Source organism: Taudactylus pleione, unplaced genomic scaffold, assembly GCF_031769625.1.
Source record: "Taudactylus pleione unplaced genomic scaffold, aTauple2 ptg000556l, whole genome shotgun sequence".
NCBI classification, from domain to species: domain Eukaryota; kingdom Metazoa; phylum Chordata; class Amphibia; order Anura; family Myobatrachidae; genus Taudactylus; species Taudactylus pleione.
The window spans coordinates 16,289,800-16,309,156 of record NW_028284958.1 but is presented as its reverse complement, the minus strand read 5'-3'; the positions used below and the strand labels follow the sequence as shown (position 1 = coordinate 16,309,156).

The following is a 19,357-nucleotide window of genomic DNA, read 5'->3' as shown; positions in this document are numbered from 1 at the left end:
ATTTAAATCTCTCCAAGTGGGGGAGGAGGAGTATCTGGAACTCCCAGTACTGGTTGTGTTCCTCTAAAGGTTAATTTACCTTTCACGGTAGGAATAACACACTTGTAAGTATTAAATGGTTTGTTTGCGTAAGGCTTCTTGGAAGAGTGTTTGGATGTTCAAATACACCTTGGTTTAGTGGTGACGTTTGCCATGTAGTAATTATGTTCCACGCTGGTGCAATTGGGTCACTAGTGACGAAGATTTGGGCAAATGACATCTCTACCGGTGAGAGAAGCCTTGGCAGTCAGTGTCTGCATCTCCTGCATTAGTACAATAAAGAGATGTAATTGCGTGTGTTGCACAATGACGACGACTTCTTTGCAGAAAAACAGGGTGTCATCCAGCATACAAGAACATCATGAATGGGCTGTAGGTGGGGTTGTACAGGTGAGTGAGTATTAAGAGAACGTGCCAGGGTCACTGGAGTTCAGGCTTCTAGTGCTGATAGGTATATTAGCAGTTTGGGAAACTAGTCCATTGAATAATGACTGGTAATAGGTAAGGGGCATAGAACAGCTGAGGACAGCTACCTCTGCTTTCTAGTACATAAACCATAATTGAGCTATTGCCTCATAAAAAGCCACATTATACGTTTTGTTGACATAATGAAGTAGCAACATTAGAATAGTCTTCTTGCTTTTAGAATCTTTAATAGCCTGTAGAACGGCCTTTCACATGTCTCCTTCAGTGTTTCTTACCCAAACCAAGTTGCCAGGCCATTTTGGGTTAATTCCCATAATCATCTCTCTGCAAAGCTATTCTGTCTAATGTACAAATGACTGCATTATTACTTGATTTGTTAAACGCTTTGAAGTATATTAAAGTACATTAATAGATATAAACTGAATCATGAGTCGTATAGCTGAATAATGCACATTTGTGAAATGGGCAAAAAGCGGCTAGAAACCCCCTGTTTTGTTACTAGATTGTTGAGGATGGATTGGCAATGCTTAGATGTATTAATGGCTAATAACCCCCTATTTAATAGTGTTAATTTTCTGTAAACAAGCAGTCATTTTGTATAGAAAGCTCCCAATTTGCTATTTTTTTTCCCAGTTCCTATCGCACACAGGAGACAAAATGATTGAAGCGGTTGTGACTTGTGATTAGTCCTCTCTCTCCTCCTATGATGCTATTTAAAAGTTCTGTACTAAATTGATTTGCGGGTTGTGTATTACTGGCCCGGAAAAACCTCGGGAACAAAAGGGTGCATATAGCAGCCTACCTGGGTTCCAACTAGGGAAAAGGGCACATTAGTAAAACCTTTTTTTAATAGGCTTTCGTGCATCTTTAAAATGACACAAGAAGCTGTCTGTTGCTTGGGAGTATTGTATAGTCTGTCAGTATCTGCCATAGAACCACGTGGAACATTGCTCCTACCTGTTTCAACCCTTATTTTTTTGCTGACGGGGGGAAAAAAATCCCCTAACTCTTAGACTGGTCCACAAATGGCCCTCATTACTGCTCCTCCTAGCAGAAATGATCCTATTTGTATCCCGCTGATGTGTTGCTGCAGGATTTATGCACAGCAGGAAGCCAACCGAGCACCTAATGGAAATCTGCTTTGCTCACAGGAGCGGCCTGCCTGCTTTAGGTGCCCGGAGTCCACTATCTTGCTGCTGGCCGGGGGTTCTGGGTAATGTGGAAGTAAGATTAGCCTGTGGATGTGAAAAGTGGGATAATATTGCAGAGAGTTGTTTCAATTAATGTACCGTACACTGCACCCAAATCATTGTCTTTTTTTTCTCTTTCTTGTAAGCAGTTAGCTTTCCTAATTACTGCGATTTAAAGGCATTGGTATTTGCCTGTTTTCTTTTTCAGTGTGGTTGTTTAGTTGGTAACATTTTGATGTTCACTGAAACACTAGTGACTTGAGATGCTGCAATAGGTACATGAAGATACTAGAAATAGATTCCAGTTTCATTTTTAGGGGGGTGCATACAATTCTCCACTATGTTCCATATTTTTTAGTTGTACATGCCATGCATGTATTTTCCTATATACTGCATCATGAATGCTTGTTAGAGGATGCGGTCTATTACCGACCGCAGGGATGCTGTCGTTCAGAATTCTGGTACCGGAATCCCAACACCTGTCAGAGCCTCGGCGTCTGCATCCCAACCGCCGGAATCCTGAAGGTAAGTAGCAGGATTAGGAGGAGGGTTACGCACTAAGGGGGGAGGGTTAGGTTTAGGCATATGGGGGGGGGGGGATTAAGTTTGGGCACCGGGAAGGGAGAGGTAGGGGAGAAGAGAGGGTTAGAATACCAACCAAAAGGTGTCTGTATCCTAACCCTGTCGGGATGCCGGCATTGGGATTTTGACCACTGGGATCCTTGTTAGGGTATTATGGAGTACTATTGCACTTAGACAGTTAAACATGGAAAATATTAGTTATTGACCCTTATCCCAATCATTCTGTGTATCTACAGTGAAAATAATCACTTAATAATATCAACATACAGCATTTTTTTATTGCATGAAATGTGAACTTTCCTGTTTCCACATTGCCCTGTCAGTACTTTTCTGCCTGTGGATTCTCTTGTGAGCGAAGATAGAATCTATGAGAAAAGAGAGCCATTAATGGTGACTAGAAATAAACACTTCACTAGATGGATCACCGTCCTAGGTTGGCTTGGCCCTTTAAGTGCAGGATCGCTTCCCCTGGCGTACTAGCAGGTTAGTATTTTCTTTGGCTTGGAAAGGTACAAATGATAATCGCTATCCAGAGAAAACAAATGACTTGGACAGAACACCTGTTCAGAGGAGATCAGAGTTTTACAATCTACCATGTGCCACCATGTCTCTAAATCCACCCTTCCCCAGTACTATGAAGTGTTATGATAACTCTTCTGTGACTCAGTCACAACTTCCCATAGTATTAACCCTAGCAAGTACTCTTCTGTCACACTACACATTGCTGTGGGGGGTATCTTATCCGGGGCAATCTTCTGTGACTCACACAGAATAGTCTCATGTAGTATTAACCTGCCAAATGACTCTTCTAAATCCTCCCATACTACAAAGAGAGAGCATGACATTTTTTCTGTGACTCGTGCAGAATTAACCCTTCACAATGCTAGAATACTATAATCATTGAATCATGTAATATTATAGAGGGCCAGTCTTAGGCACACTCTGCATTAGTGGCTCCTCTTGTCTGATACTGTGGTGTAAATGTACTAAAGTGAGAGTTTTTAGAAGTGAGTTTTAGAAGAGATGTTGCCCAGTAAGATTCTACTTAACATTTAACTAGCACCTTCTAGAAGATGATAGCTAAAATCTGATTGGTTGCTATGGGCAACATCTCTTCTAAATTCACTTCTAAAAACTATCACTTTAGTAAACTTATCCCTGTGAGTGTGATGCTGGACTTTCCATGCTGTCTTTTCACATGTGCAATACAGTTAGTAAATCTCCTATATTAGCCTTTACTGCATGTTTTCATTTAAGAGGACTACATAAACTAAATCCAATCCACTATTTGTAGCTATTTATACAGGAATGGGATTGAAATACCGATGGTTTAATAGCCACCGGTTCTAATGCAGACAGTGAGAGACCGACGGATGAAGATCCCGACAGGTGCCCGTAAGTATACGAACCCTCCCATAGGGGTGCCTAACCCCTAACCTCCCCCCCAGGGGGCCTAAACCTAACCCCCCACCCTTTCCCTAGCCTAACCTTAACCTTCCCTGTGGGGTGCCTATCACTAAGTCCCCCCAGGGGGTCCCTAAACTTAACCCCCCCCCATCCCTGGGCTAAGTGCATACCTACCCGGCAGGAGGACGATCGGTCTGGCGTCCTTTGGCGTTCCAGCGTCGAGATTAACATAGGCTTCGGTATTTCGACACCTATGTTACATCCCTTGTCGGGATTGAGACCGGCAGCCATGCGGTCTCATAACTACATCCCATTTATACAGTCCTTACAAATTATGCAGAGCTTTATATTCATTCTCATCAGAATTGAATCCCCCCCCCCCCCCCCTTTACAGTATTTTACTTAACAAACATGTGTAACTATGCACTCTAGCAGGGGTTCTCACTGCAGTCCTCAAGAGCTATTATCAGCAGGTCATGTTTTCTGGATTTAATTAATCATGGACAGGTTAATCTGCTGCTACAGACAGAAATCCTCAAAACATGAACTGTTGGGGGTACTCGAGAGATGAAGTTGAGAACCACTGCACTAGAGAGGTTATTTGGCTTCAGATAAAATCCAATCCGTGTGTCTTTAGCGTGAAAATAAACATGTGATATTAATACATGTAAAAGCTCCCACTAGGATAATTGCCATTGTATGTAACCTAATCTGCCTCACTGCAAGTACTCCTCGTATGTTCTCAGCAAATGTCGGCACTGATGTCTGTTGGGTCACGTGATCATTCCAATAATTTCTGACAAGTTGTTAGGACCGGTACACGCTAGATGATATGTTGTCCGACCCGACCGGATCGGACAACTTGTCGGTAAGATTGTCGAGTGTGTACACTCAGTGTCACTGACTCTGCGCGCTCCCGATATCGCCTGTCGAATGAAACATGGCACCCGCCGTCGCGTTGTCGCTCCCGACATCGGCAAGTGTGTATGCACTTGCCGATGACGGGACCCCCTCTGTGTCCCCTCGCACGACCGGGTCGGCTGGGTACACATTGTTAAATGTGTAACCAGCTATAGATAACCCTCAGATGTATGTAAAAGTGTTTACGTAAATCCATGTTTAATGCATGCGATGTGGTGTGCAAGTTGCATATGTGTGCATGCATTTTATTATAATTATTCTTTATATGGCGCCACAAGGGGTCTACAGCGGACAGAAACCGTATGAACAAAACAAGAACAAAGTCACTTACAGTACATTACACTGCATGACCTGGTTTATAAACATTGCTGCATCAGCAGTCAAAATACCCAAGGGACAGGTTCCATTGTAGTCAGAGAGGAGGAGATGATGGTGTAAGTGAGGGAAGAGGGCCCTGCTCATGAGAGTGACTGTTTATAATAATCTAGATGGGTCACCACTAGTGCACATAAAAACTGAATTCTTTTTTTTTTTTTTAAATTTGATAACCGCTTATAAGCTGATCTAGGAGTGATTGCGCTGAGTGAAAAAATTGTGGGTCCCAGGGACCCCATCACCTTAAAAAACTTGGGGTCCAATGCCACTGTTTCTGGGTCCCATCACATTATGGGGGGTGAGAGCAGGTAGAAGTTTTGGTAGAGGGGATTAAGGGTAAGCAGCAGTTGGTATAGAGCTGGTGGTAAAGGCAGGGATTAGTTGGGGTTCAGGGGAGTAAGGGCAAGCAGTGCTGAGGCTAGGTAGGGAGGGGATAAGTGCAGACAGCAGTTGCGATGTGCAGGGGGCAAGGAGGGGGCAGGCAGTGTGGGGGGGTAGGAAAAGGGCAAGGGTGGATAGCAGCTAGGGCAGTACTTGGGGCAAGGAGGAGGTTAGGGGCAGGCAGTGCTGGGGGTAAGGGTAAATAGCAGCTTAAAGTAGTAGTAGATGACTCATACATTCATACATACACACAATAAGATATACACAGTAACACACACCCACACACTAACACATATACAGAATACACACACTTGCGCATATATACACTTTAATACACACAAGCGCATATATAGTCTACACTAACAACATAACACATACAATCACAGGGATGTAGTTGTGAGATCGGTCGCAGGGGAATCCTGACTAGGGACTTAAGACAGGTGTCAAAATATCGACGCCTATCTTAATCCTGATGCCAGAAGGACGCCAGCTCGATTGAGGTAAGTCCAGGGTGACCTTAGCAGTAGCTGCGCGTGGAGAGAGGGGGGGGGGGTTAGGTGTGGGTGGGCGGGGGGGGGTTAGGGTTAGGTACCCCTTGGGGGAGGGTTAGGGGGGTTGAAGGGTGAGTATACTTACCAGACATCTGACTGGATACAACCATTGGGCTCCCGATGTCGATATTCTGACAGGAGGCATCCCGACAGCCGGCATTACGTAGTGATTCCCATACACATATATGCACACTAACACATACATACACACATATAAACACTTACATACACATACTTTCGATGCAGCAGCTGCAGGTTGCTAATTGGGTTGGGCACTTTGCATCATTAATTCCGCGAGCAGTGTAGGGGGGAAATCTGTTTGTCAGGGGTTAGAGGGGGGGTTTCTAGGTCCTCAAACGCTGTCTTCATGCCGGGTCAAGGAGCCACAAAATGTCCCTGTAGTGCCTTTGCAGCCACTGCATGCCAGGAGAGGCGCCAAAGAGGTCTCTGTCCTGGCTCCAGCTCCGCTTTTTATAGCCTGCAGCCGGGCCTGGATACATCAGTCCAAGGATTGGCTGCAGCGGAGCATGTCCCCGGGAATCCAACCATTTTGAAAAAGTGGGTCCCCGATCCTCAAAATTGGGTAAAATATAGCGTGTATTTACTATCACGTAACTGATCCTAAGGTTACCATACCCATTTTATTTTGAGTTCTATGTTTTCTGATCAATGCATTGAAAACCATACAACTACTATTAAAAGGGCTCATCATACTCAAGTCTAATGCATTTGTGTGTGATTTGTGTCATTTCTAGCATTAAAAAATGCTTCTACAATACCAGTAGTTATGCACCCTTGACCTTAGCTGTTTTCATTTTAATTGGCTCACAGCCCTTCCCAGTGGTGGACTATCAAGATTGGTATCTGTCACACCTGCAGCTTCTTCCTCAATAGAGAAGGGGCAGCCTTCTTTGTGATTTGCCAGGACTGTTCCTCAATGATGTCCTTACTCCCTATTGGCTGGTCAGGAGAGTGGGTGGAGCCTGCTGTACTTTGCATTTTAATAATGGAACAGACAGATGTGGTCTTCCAGCTGCTACATATGAGGATCTTACAATTTTAGTTAAGTATATCGACACCTCAATTATAATGATATATGCTCATCACTTCTTCACTGTTTATATGCATTATAATCTAAAGGCCCCCATGCGATTTGCATACAATGCAATATCGTATGCAATCGCCCTTGACATCTCTCCGGCAGCTGAAGTGAACAATCGATCGTACGCAGTCTAATGACCAGGGAGATCCGTGCTACATGCATCTGTGTGATTGACACAGAGCACGGATGGGTCAGTGAGATCAGTCTGTGCTGCTGTGTATTTCAATGACACAGATGCGTGTAGCACGGACCAGGGAGATCCGTGCTACATGCATCTATGAGACCAGTCTGTCCTGCTATGGTATTAAAAAAAAAATTAAATTCCTTGCACCGCCTCAAAAGAGCAACCAGCCCTGAGCTTTTAGTGACCCAGTGCTGGGTATGCTTAAATTCGGGGGACAAACGACGTAGGGGTCCCCCGTACTCAAGCACAACCAGCACCGGGCCCTGATCCAGTCCTGTTCTGGAAATACAGGGAAAAAAAATTAGTAGGGTTTCCCTGTATTTACCAGACCAGCACCGGACTTTTTCTAGCGGGGGGCTGTTGCCACATTGGAGCCCTTTCACCGCATCAGTCCTGACTGCTAGTCAGACCATGCCGGGGATCCCTGGGGGGCTGGGAACCCCCCCCAATAAAGGGGTACCCCCTCCAGGGCACCCCAGGATGATGGCCTGGGGCTATCCCCAGCACCCCTGGTCAATAGGTGCCGGGTTGATTTATAGGGTGCAGTGTAAATAAAGAATAAACATTGTCTTTACAAGTAGAACTGCAGGTCCCAGCAAGCCTCCCCCGCATGCTGGTACTTAGAGAACCATAAGTTCCAGCATGCAGGGCATTAAAGGCCCGCTGGTACCTGTAGTGCACCTGTAAAGAAATGTTTAAAAAACCATACTCGCACACCGTGAAAATAAAGTTTACATGCACGCACACAGTCACGCACTCTCACACTCACACATACTCACCTACATTACCTGGAGTGGTCCCCTTGTCCCTGTAGAGATCCATGGTCTTGGTAAAACAAGAAAACTAAATTACACGATCCACGCACTAGGTAACAACCAGGATGAAATCTCAGATGATTAATAACCCTGCAGCTCTCCATTGACTTCAATGGAGGGAGCCGTTCATTGGCTGAGAGACGGGCGCTGACCGGGGCTGGTCAGGATCGCTGCTGCAGCATACCGCCTTTGTGCCATTTTACCGTTCCTCTGCTCTTGATTGTTATATCGCTCCATGAGGTGTATATTTAATTAATAGATTTACAATTTTGGGCGTAATTTCAATTGAAAGCAAATTAAATAGATCAGGGAAGGTGCTCCCAGAACTATTCAATTCTGCACGCTATTAAGGATTTAATTCTCGGATCCCTCCAGGGCTGCGAGCAAAGATCAGACAAAAGTACAGGTGCTGTTTTCTGCCCTTAGTGCCACGGAAACAGCTTTGTGCCAGGCAGTATAGTTGGAGAATGTTTCTCTTGTTTTGTTTTACCTATATTAAGCCATTGGTAACCTATTTTTAATTGTACTTGGATGTTCGTGAAATATATAGTGTATTATTCAAGTGAAAGAGTGGTAGACTCTTTCAGGGGTATTTAATTTGGAGTGAAAATTTCGAAATCGGCGATAAATAATCGCCGATGACGTCATTTTCGCCGATTTCAATTATCCCCGTATTCAATTTCAAAGACTTTTCGCAGGTTCGAAAAGTCTGAAAAAAAAAAAGGGATAACTTATCACCACTGAATAGGTGGTGAAAAAAAGTGCAGAATTGGGGTTTAGAGGTGCAGGCTTACAAAAAATTGCCTGCAACCCTGGGAATGTCATTTAAATATAAACTGTCAAAAAAAGTAAAAAAAAAAAAAAAATTAGGAACACCCCAAAAAAATTTATTTTAAAAATTGGGGTGGGAAAAAAAAAATGGAAAAAAGTGTTTAAAAATAGGGAAATATGTTCAGGGGTATTCTGCTAGTATGTGGCAGGTGTTTTCTAGAATAGGCTATTAGCGGCAGGTGCATTTTTGCAGAATTATATAAAAAAAAAAAAAACACTTTAGGGACATTAAAATATGATAGTACCCATTTTCATGTACCCCAAATTTGATGGGACCACTTAAAAAAACGAAAAAAAAAAACAACCTAAGTGCTCTTCTGCAAACACCTGCCATGGCTATTTAAAACCCCGACTTTCTTCCGGGTAAATCCCGTTTTTTTTCGCCAATCCTATTTCGCCGGCTCCCGTTTTTGTAGCTTTTTAATTGAAAATCAGCGATGTGGAGCGAAAAGTCCAGCACTATTTGTAGTGGGAAAAACCACAGTACATCAAATATAAACATGCAAGAGAGAGCAAACCATTAATAAGTAGTGAAATGAGCAGCCTGCATGTATATATTGTCCATGTTGTATCTTTCTATTGGTAACAATCTCCCAGTGCTGCTGACAAGTAGTCCATACATTTGCTTCAAGATTGGCCACCCCTTTCAGGTCTCTCTATCACTGCAGGACCTGGCTAGACAACATTTCCAGATAAGGATGTCTTACCGAATGTTAGGTCAACTTTCTGCACTCCGATACCTGCATTGGCCTCTTAGGGATTTCTCTGTAAACCTGGTAATAAATAAATCCACTCCCTGAAGGTGGTGGTGGTGGTGGGGGGGTGTATTGTTTCGATGCTGTTTCACGTTTTGTCTTTATTATTTTGACATGTTTCCGTAGGGAGGTTGGAGAGAGGTGACACTCTTCCCTCCCTTCTTGAGGCCCATGTTCGTTCTTAACAAGCTGCTACAGGGCCCTCCTGAGCTCTCAGAGAGGCAGGCAGCTGAGGCACAGAGTAAGGGGTGAAATTTTACCTCTGTTTGTTGGAATTTGGGGGGAGGAGTGGGCGTAGGAGTACGTGGGGGAGTGAAAGCTTGTATGTACTGTAAAGAGGCAGCATGGAGAAGGGGCAGAGGAGGGTGGGGGCTTTGGAGTATAAATATTCTTTATAATTGTTTAACATTTGGTTAAAGGGTCCTGACCGGATTAAGGTATTTATTTGGAGGCTGTGTTATATTCGCTTTTTAGTGTCTAATCAGGCCTGTTTTATTAAATATAAATAGTACTGTACAATTTGTTGTGAATTCCTGTACAACATTGTATACATCATTGACATTTGTAAAGTGCAGCAGAATATGCTGCGCTATATAAGAAACTGTTAAAAAAAAATATCAATCACTACAATATGCATAATCAATGGAGTTTTCTTTTGTGTATATAATGTCCTTATGCATAGGAGCACGTGTCAGGCTATCCAGCAGCAAATCCTCCTTTGTTTTTATTTGCACCCTGCTGTAATTTTCTCCTATGTGCTCTGCTGCCCATCGATTGCGCTTAATTGAATCTTCCCTTTAAAGGGTGATATGCCGTAACAATGATCAGCGGCGTGCACAAAAAAAAGGGTTGATGTTGGGTTACTATAATGCTGGGGGCATTATAGTAACCCAACATCTACCCTTTTTTTTTTTTTTTTTTCTGAACACCACTGTAGGATGCTAGGGAGCATTGGTGTTGTTGGTGTCTCCAGTTGCCGGCGTTCACAAAGCACCTAGTGGATAACACGAGGAATTTAATTTTCCCCTTATGGTGCGTACACACGCGACGATTAAAATGCTCGTTATGAACGATATCGATCATATCGTTATCGTTCATACGTGCATTTTTTGGTCGCTTCCAACCCACCAACGACCTGCGATGCGTGGGCATCATGAACGATAACGATATCGTCCATCACCCGTGCATGCAGGCCAACCTGGTCAATATCGACCAGGTTACTATAGGAACCCGCGGTCGCTGGCCGTTGGTGGTGTGCTGGATGATCAATATCGATCATCCAGCACACCCGGGAGATTGTTCAGCGATATCATTGGCGGTCGTCCCGTGTGTATGCACCATAAGTGTAGTTTGTTGAATAGATACTTCAACAAATTATACTACACGTTTGTCTGACTGATGGGGTTGTCTGATAACCTCTCCTTCAACCCACATAGTCCATGTTCTATGATATTATTTAAAAGTGAGCAAAGCTTGCTTGGAAGTTATATATTCAACTTGATGAGTGTTGTGGTGTTCTTCTGAGATGGTCAGGGAGACTAGTTTGTATTTGCACCCCTCAGTGGAACTCCTCCTCTTGTTCTGCAAATAACCATATCACTGGGAACTAAGGGCCTGATTCAGAGCCGGACGCTCTGACCGGAGCGTTCGCTCTGAATCAGGGCCCTCCTACCTAAAAATGGAGCGGCCTCCTGGCCGCTCGCATAGCTGTGGGTGACCACCCACAGCTATAGCGAGCGGCCAAAAAGATGGTCGCGATGGTCAAGACCATCGCGACCATCGGGCTTGCGACGAGACCCTGCGGTAGGGTCTCGCTGCCGCAAGCCCAGGAGTGCTTTTGGCTCTATCAGAGCAAGCGGGTCTGAATTAGGCCTTAAGTCTTGGGCTCCATTTAAACCAGGTGGTTACTAGGTATAGTAAATTGTTCATAAACATGGCAAGAAAAAGGAACCTACAATTTTGCAATGATTAAATACATCCCACCCCCTTTCATTTTACGTTCTTTAATAGCGCTTTTATACCTAAATTCCTGGAGGTTGGAACAGGGTTCCAAACCAGATCAGACCCAGAGTTTAGCCTGTGCCGACCTAGGATATTCCCGAGTCGGCGCCGTTCACACCGGAGCTGGGTCTGCAGTGACCCGCCTCTTCTGGCGTGGAAGTGGACGCTTGGAGATGACATGCGGCGCGTTACAGGTCATTCCCGTGTTAAATCCTGCAAGTTACCTGGGTTGAATTGCCGGGTCACTCGACCCAGGAATCCAACAGTGACCCCTTTTACACCAAGGCAGTACCCGGGTTAACCCTGCAATAACCCGGCTTTTAGCTGTTGGTGTAAAAGGGATATAAGATAGGTACACAAAATAAGATTATCTCTCCAATCTGGATGTTTGGGACAAAAATCTGATAATTCTACTGGAGCAAATTATCTTCAACCATTTGCTCCCAAATGCCCCAAAAAACCGGACAAAGGTGGTTGTTAGGACAAATTAGTTAAATCAAATTTATTTAACCAATTTGTCTAAATGACCATTTGTGTCTGTTTTCCAGTCTTTGGGAACAAATGGTCGATGGTCATTTACTCCCATACATTACCAGATTTTCGTTCCAACCACCCAGATTGGACAGATAATATACAAGAATTTTTTTCTGACTACAGACATGATTTTGCTGTTGCTGCTATGGCAGAAAAGATCATTTATTAAGGACACCTTGGGTCTTCTGAGCTTACCGTTTGGCTTTTTGTACTGATATAATGTTTTGCTGCTAAGGGAACAAGTTATCGGAATATAACAAGGGAGATCCTGTGTGTGGGTGGCTGGGGGATGGGGTTAATTGTCGGAAGGATATAACTCAGTTGTTGGCTGCTGGCAGCTGTTCTTGCCTTTTTTTTTTTTTTTTTACTGTGTTGAGGAAAACTAGCTTTTTCCATACTTGCACAGCTCTGTAATCCTGTGCACCAGTTACACTTTGCTTCGTGAATGATGTTAACTCTTCTGTGTATATCTCTGCCCTCCCTCCTGCTCTGCATAGGGCTAACGTGTCCACAGGCAACTTGTCTTTAGAAGGTTTGTTTGTAAAATTGCGATGAGTGGGAAGAAGAGTCTGCAGAGATTGCAATGTTACACCCATATGTCACTATGCAAAGACTTGTATGTCCTAATATGCCAATAAAGTTCTGTAACAGACACCGCTTATACCAAGCATTCAAAACTAAAGTTGTAGTGGACATATTCAGCTTCATAGAGTTCTTTATTCACTCTGCAATGCAGTTCAGAAGTATGCAGGAATGATATATGTACTTATATTGTTTGTTTAGCGATGAGGAATTACAACTGAAGTAGGTTAAGGTGGCAGTGGATGGCCCAGGGCCTTTCATTCTTCTACAGAGGCTTGTAATTAATGCCCTGGCTATAACCACAGCCTATGGTTCTGGTAAATATTTCATGGTTCGTACAGAGTTTCCCAAACTCTGCCATTACAGTCCAGGTATTAAGGATATCCATGCTTGAACACAGGTGACTTAATTAGTACCTCAGTTAATTTGATTTAACCGTCTGGACTCAAGCATGGATATCCTTAAAACCTGGGCTGTAATAGCAGAGTTTGGGAACTTCTGAGTAGATTAGGAACAAAACTTTTATGTCTAATCCTCGCTGCCAAGAGCATAGGACAGTGATTCCCAAACTTTCTTTAATCACGATGCCCTAGAGCAGGGGTTCTCAAACTCAGTCCTCAGGACCCCACACAGGTCACGTTTTCCAGGTCACCCAGCAGGTGCACAGGTGACAATTTTTAAAAGATCCACAGGTGGAGCTAATTATTTCACTTGCGATTCTGTGAGGAGACCTGGAAAACATGCATTGTTTGAGGGCCTGAGGACAGAGTTTGAAAACCGGTGCCCTAGAGTATCAGCGTTTTTTTCACAGCACCCCTAGGCCAAAAGTTTTCTTATTGAGATGATTAAAGTAAGTAAATAGTGCTTACCTGTCATCCTCAGGTTCATTTATGTGGTAGTGGTGGACAGGGTTGTTCTGTTTTTCCACCAGCACTAGTTTTACGTATCACATTGACCATAAATAATTTGATTTGGTTCTGGACCACCAACCCTTGGCACTCCTGCAGGTGGGCCATGGCACCCAGATTGGGAACCACTGGCAGAGGAGTCAGTTCTGTCTGCGTCAGACATGGTTAGTGAGAGCACGAATATGCTCAACCTATGCCAACCACAAATGCATGTGATATGTCTACTCTACAGTTATTAATATGTATTTCAGAACCTACAGAAATATATGGGCCCAAGTTACTTCAGTACTGGGCTGATATTGGACAATTACCAGGAGTTGGAAAGCTATCAAAAATATCAGACTGCTCTATTTGTGTGTGTGTTTTTGTGTAGCACAGTACATGGTGTTTTTAATTGCTTAAAGGTCCACAAGCTCATAAAGTACATATTATTGTTTCCTACACCACTAGGTTCAAATAATGCCCTGTTTTTGGTGCCTGTAGGAAGGTGTGCATGGGGGCATGCTCGTGGGTGCTGTGTGGGGGATACATAGTCACCTAAATGTTTTGTCATCTGCTCTTAGCTACAAATAGAAGTAACACTGTGACGCAGCAGAGCTGCTACTGATTTCATGTTCTAATGATAAGGTGCTGGTGTGGGCATTGTTGTTGCAGAGGACGGATGTCGTGATTTTTATCGGATTCCTCATTACTACTTCAATATTTTACACTTCAGTGACAACCAGGCTTAACTATTTTCAAGATATAGATAGATAGAGAGATATAGATATATCTATCTATTATAAAAAAAAATACTGAGGGGTAGGAATGCCTGTAAGATGGCTTATTTGGAAAAGGTTTTATGCCGCCTCTTTTATTATCATAAAGGACAATGATATGATCACATACAGTTATATAAACATTTTTTATCCTCTCTGCCGTCTCTCTCTTTTGAATTCCTCTGCAAAGCTTTGTGCAGCCTTAGAAAACTGGGCTCTCAGGAAATGGTCTCCATGGTTACATTAAATGTATACCTGGCATCTGTGAAGGTGTTGTTCCTACAAATGATGTTCATGTGGTTGGACTGTACTGAGATGGAGATATTAACAAGGTAGGAACATGTGGAGGGTACCGTGTTTAACCCGTTGTCAACAGAAGTGCCACAATATTTTTCCCTAAAAAAACCTTTTTATAATTTTTTTTTTTTTTTTAATTTGATTACCAATTTTTAATACAATAAATGTAGATATATTTTTTCTATTAACACTTTACAACTAGTGTGCACTTGCGGTCCTGATTGTCATCAAATTCTCAATGTGATCACATGACCAGGAGCCATAATAATGGTCGTTGCTCCTTGATCTGAAGATGTTTAGAACAGCCAGTTACAGAGCTCTGAGCAGCTGCTCCTTTGTGAGGGCTCAGGAACCTTGCTGCCACCTTTTTATATATACTACATGGCCAAAAGTGTGGACACATGATCATCACACCCACGTGTGCTTGTTGAATAGCTTATTCCAAAACCAGGGGCATTAATATGCAGTTCGTCCCCATTTTGCTGCTGTAACATCCTCTACTCTTCTGGAAAGACTTTTGTTTAGATTTTGGGCACAGTAACATTTCTGAGGTGAGACACAGATATTGGGACAATGAGAAGAAATAATACAACAGAACTGGATGTAAAAAAAAATATGTATTTAATTATATGCTACCATGTGAATTAAAAATATTTGTAAACATATATTATTATACATAAAATAACAATCGATACAAGGGGCTCGATTCAATCCCGCGCGATGCTGAATGGGTGTTTAGTCGTGAAAAACCGGCAGTCTCTGACTAAAGTGCCGGCTGCGCGGCTGTTATCATCGCACTAAGCAGGAAAACAGGTGCGCAGCTGGCACTATTGTCGGAAATCTTTTCGTCAGACCTTCCAAGGCTATTCAGCATCGCTCTGAATTGAATCGAGCCCGTGGTTCACAACCATACAATACAAATATTGATGTTTGGGAAAAAAAAAGTTATGGTTATTTTGTATCAGAGTTGTATACATATAGCTCCTTAATTGTCTGGCACATTAGTAGGGATAATCCTTAGGTAACTTTTAGCCAGCACTGTTCAATAGCAACTGTAACAAGTGATATTACCCTTCTTGAAGTAGGAGCCCCAGTACTGGCATACAAGCTGCTCTGTTTGGTCCCGGTCCTCCGTTGCGGGCAGTTGTTAATCAGTATATTAAAGTAAGTTGGAAGCGTGGCTGTTTGTTCTCCCTGCGCTCTCACACTTGTGCCAATGGTAAGTCTGTAGTGGGATGTTAGCTTGGGTAACGGTAGTAAGTTCCTTTTGCTGCTGTCACATACAAACGATTTGAAGTGCTCTGCGGTGGAGGATTGCATTGAGTCTGGGTTAAGTGGTAGCTGTATTAAGCATTGGAGAGAGATAAAGTACCAACCAATCAGCTCTTAACTGTCATTTTTCAAACAAGCTGTAAAGTGACAGTTGGGAACTGATTGGTTTGTACTTTATCTCCGTCCACTTTATCTCTCTCCAAGGCTTAGTACATAGACCCTCAAGTCCTTCCGTGCTGCTTCACTATTGTTGTGCTCTGTAACCGGATTTAGTTGTACTATGTGTTTTATTGTTTTACGTTTTATAAATGGTTATCGGTATGTTTTAATTCACGTGGCATGTAATTAATTACTCTATCTATCATATAAAATATCAATTACTCTAAACATATTGACATCCAGCAATGTTTTATTATTTCTTCTGAGGTTCTATATACGATCTATGGGGAGTATACCCACTCCTATAACAGCTGCATGAATCCGTTATCGAATGACTAATGAAATACTCATCTGCACTCTGAGACAATATTGACTTATGTTGGGCAGTAAGATCTGGCTCGCAGACGGCATTACAATTCATCTCAAAGGTGTTTAGTTGAGGTCTGGATTTTTGATGGACCACGATTTGTACACAGGGACATTGTCATGCTGAAATAGGCAAGGGCCTTTACCAAATGTTGCCACATGCTAGAATCTTACAAATCTCTAAGATGTCATTTTATACAGTAGCAATAAGATTTGCTTTCACTGCAACTAAGGGCCCAGGCCAAGTCATTTGAAAAACCGCACCAATTATTTCTCCTCCACCAAAATTTTAAGTTGGCAGTACACATTCGGGCAGGAAGTGTTTTCCTGGCATCCGCCAAGCCCAGACTTGTCCGTCAGTCTGCAGATGGCAAAGTGGTAATTTCATAGACCAGGTTTCCACTATGCCAGAGTACAGTGGTGGTGTGCTTTACACCACTGCAGCTGATGTGCTGCATTATGCAGTGAGCTCAGCCATGGAAACCCAGTCTGTGAAGGTCCCAACAACCAGTTCTTGTGCTGACTTTAGGCAATCGGCCAATAGATCTGCTGCCCGTCGGCCAGTGTGTACCAGCGATATAGCGTCTGCTGTGCTACAGAGCCGATGGCAGATATATCTGCCTATCGGCCAGTGTGTACGGGCGGTCTTCCGACCACCCGTACACATACAGCAGAGGCTGTGTGAAGTGGGGCAGACACGCTCCCGAACCCCCCCCAGAAGCAGATGATGGCCGTTCAGTGTGTATAAATGACCATCATCTGCAGATATCTGCTCGATCTGCACATATATCTATATAGTGTGTACCCAGCAATTTGCCAGAGGCAGCTTGAAACTCGTTAGTGAGTGTTGCAACTGAGGACAGACTAATTTTACGCTTCACAACTCATTGATCCCGTTCTGTGAGTTAGTGTGGCCTAACTCATTGCGAAGGAGATGTGGCTGCTCTTAGACATTTCCACGTCCTAATAACCTCTCTTGCAGGAAACCAGGGTACTCTTGCAGATATTTCTGGAGAAATGGTGTCCTAATAATATAGTAAAAGAGATATTTATCTTTTACCCTAAACATGTTGACAAACCAATAGGGAGAAATTCAATTGTTTCTACCGGCGGTTGTCAGTGATGAGTGATGGTTGGAAGGCATTATTAATAGGACTACAGGTAGTTAATTACTTGTGTGTTTAGTGCAATCCTCTGAGAGGTTTTCTTTCAATTAAAATGAAGGTCAGGTTAAGATGTTGAGGCCTTTTCCAGGCCATGTTTGAAACTGCATGTATGTAGAATAGCCATAATAACCATCTGCAACAACAAAACAGACCAGCTAACCACTGAAATAGGAGACTTGAATATAGGAGGATAGAGTGTACACAGAAGAGTTCCACCTTATGTCAGCCGCACATCCACTAAGTGACTAGGGAAAGACAGTACGATTACAATAATGTACCGTCGTTCCCTATCCCCTGCAGTGCCTACACTGAACGACTAATCCTCCCTCATCCCCGAACATGGCCGAACTGTCGTTATCGGCATGTTCGGGCGATGCTTGATGTTTGAAACGACCAGCGGGAGCGCGCATTGCTGGTCGTTTCCAATATTATAGTGCACGATTAATGAGCGATATCGTAATCGTGCAATCGCTCATTAAGATCGCCTAGTGGATGTGCGCGATTAGTTTGGCAAAACTATTGAGAAGACCACACATTCTTCCACTAGGATTGGTTGCATCAGCAGATGTTTTATTGGCAGTTAGAGGGCACACTTATAGCTGACCCTTTTGAAATTATTTGTACTGAATACTGCATTTACTTATTTCATATTTTCACACACATACAGGGGTATTCAATATGGGAGCGAAAACATTGTTTTTGCGTTAATATCGGAGGTATGACGTCATTATCGCAGGTTTTACTTTTACACCGTATTCAATTTCAAAGACTTATCGCAGTTTTGAAAAGTCTTTGATAAAAAACGGGGATAACTTTTCACCATTGAATAGGTGTCGAAAAAAAGTGCAGAATTGGGGTTTAGGGGTGCAGGCTTAAAAAAAATAGCCTGCACCCCTGGGAATGACATTTAAAAAAGAACTGTGTCAAAAAAAGTTTAAAAAAAAAAAATAGGGACACCCCAAAAAATTTATTTAAAAATTGGGGTGAAAAAAAAAAAATTGGGAAAAAATTGTATAACAATAGGGAAATAGGTTCAGGGCTATTCTGCAAGTATGCGGCAGATGTTTTGAAGAATAGAATTATAGCGGCAGGTGCACAAATGCAGAATTTTAAAAAATTTACTTTAGGGACTTAAAAATATGCTAGTACCCATTTTCATGTACCCCAAATTTGATGGGACCACTTAAAAAAACGAAAGAAATAACCTAAGTGCTCTTCTGCAACACTTCTTCAATGTCGGGAAAAAACACCTGCTGCGGCTATTTAAATCCCCGACTTTCATTTAAAGGCTAAAACGGGGGTACCCATAGTGATCCCCCATGTTTTTACAACTTTAGGGGGGTCGTACAATTTTTTAAAGGAAAAATTTGTCACTTTACGCAAATCCAACTTCGGAGTTTCCCGTTTTCGTTAATTTTATATTGAATACGGGGATAAGCGGGAGCGCGCGCGATACTTTAACGCAGGTAAAAACTCCGATATGAAACGTTAACTTCGACAGTGAAGTTAACGTTTCATATTGAATACCCCTCATAGGGGGCTATTCATGAAGCTTGGAGAGAGAGAGAAGGTGCCAACCAATCAACTCTATTTTTTCAAACACAGCCTGTAAAGTGACAGGAGCTGATTGGCTGGTACTTTATCTCTCTCAATTTTATCTCTCTCCAAGCTTTCATTAATACCCCCCTTAATTATATATGTTTGCACAGAGAGCTTTATTTGTGCTCAATAATTAAAGAGCATCCCATTGTCCTA

At 42.9% G+C, this 19,357-nt stretch overlaps 1 protein-coding gene across 1 annotated transcript in view; it reads left to right on the top strand.

The window, feature by feature from the left end:
• The window catches only part of IGF1R (insulin like growth factor 1 receptor), a 225,574-nt gene that overhangs the window by 64,106 nt on the left and 142,111 nt on the right, over positions 1-19,357 (top strand). The window lies entirely within an intron of this gene.